Raw genomic sequence first — 1,634 nt, forward strand, 5'->3', positions numbered from 1 at the left:
AAGGTTTAATGATTCTCATGATTCTCATGATTTTAAATAATTAGAGCTTTAAAATGTATGTGGTATGAAGCTCAGATCATTTAATGAGACATGTTTGAGTTCATTTTGAGACTTTTGATCACAGACTTTGGTGACTAGACAACCCTGAACACAATTTGAGACATTACTGATCTCTCTTAAAACTAATTTTCCAGGCTTGGTCAACCTTTTCTGAATTCTGAATGATCTTATTTTAAATGTGCACACTGTTGAAATAACTGTTTCAGATGATTTACTATTCTGAGAAGAATGCCAGTCTGGCTGCGTCTGAAAAAGGGCAGCTGACTTGTTGCCTCACTGCCCTTGTATTCAATGACTTCCAATGACCATGAGAGGTAGACAGTCTTTACAATGGCATGCACTGTATAAAGGTCCTAAATTATGATCACAAGTAATTTTCAAAACTTTTTTTTTTTTTTTTTATGTTTCATAAAAAACATGTTTTAGAAAAAAAAAAAACATGTTTTAGATAAAATGTTTTGTCATCTGAACAATTAGCTTGCCTTGTTGTAAAAGAGCCAATGTGTGCAGTTTCTTTAAGCAGCTCACTGAACGCGCTTATGTAAACAAACCAACGGTCTCACCAGCACGCCAGATTCAAACGGGAGGACACGATTGTGGTAAATACAACTCAAATTAGGGTCTGTTCTTCACATAAAGCAATCAAATGAATTCAGAAGACTCGGATTAACGCACACAAATCATATGGACTACTTTTTTGAGTTGAGCCTTACACTTCAAGCGTTTTCAAATTGAGAAATCTTTTTCTTCTGAGGAAAGCAAAATTCTCAGATTGTGTTCGGATTTGCCAAGATACCAAAAGCCAGAGATCTCAATATGAAATTGAACATTTCCCATCAAATCATTAATTTGATAGAAATTACTGTTGGACAACTAATGACTCATTTGGGTCTGTTTTTACTTAAGGCGAAACATTTGAGACAAAGTTGACAAGATATGAAATGGCAATGTCTGAGCAAGAGTCTTTCATTCAGTCATTGTCAATTGATGTATTAAAAGATCTCATCTGTGTCTTTTTCTTTCCTTTGAGGTGTGTAAAGAGGTTTGAGATGTTGCATGCTGCTGATGTCAGATGGATAAACTTTTAAGCATGGAAAATACCAGGTTTTTGACAAATTTCCAGGCCTATCCAATATGTGGTCATGCAAGTCATTCAGACCAGGAAACCCAATCAGGTGTCTGTCTGCACATCAACATGATCTGTAATCTTCATTTATGATGGTGACTTTGGGTGAAGGAGATCTGATCTTCAGATGTCCAAACTTCAGTGTTTGTTTTACTTTTCTTGCTTGTAATGTTGACTAGTTTTATATTAATCAAGTTTTTTTCTACATGAATGAGTAAGAGTTTAGCTTTTGGCAGTCTCTAATTGACAGAACTATGTGAAACCAGCCGTTGATTTTTTCAAACAAGATTTCAAAGATAGCAAAAAAAAACAAAACACCACCAGTCATGGTTATGTAATAATGTTTGTGGGTGTATAATAATGCATGTTTGTGTGGGTGTATGCAAGTAGGCTCAATTAAGGTATAAAAGAAAATGCAACTCATTTCCTGACAGCAGAGGAAGGTCAG

The sequence above is a fragment of the Chanodichthys erythropterus genome, chromosome 11, assembly GCF_024489055.1.
Source record: "Chanodichthys erythropterus isolate Z2021 chromosome 11, ASM2448905v1, whole genome shotgun sequence".
Classification (NCBI taxonomy): Eukaryota; Metazoa; Chordata; class Actinopteri; order Cypriniformes; family Xenocyprididae; genus Chanodichthys; species Chanodichthys erythropterus.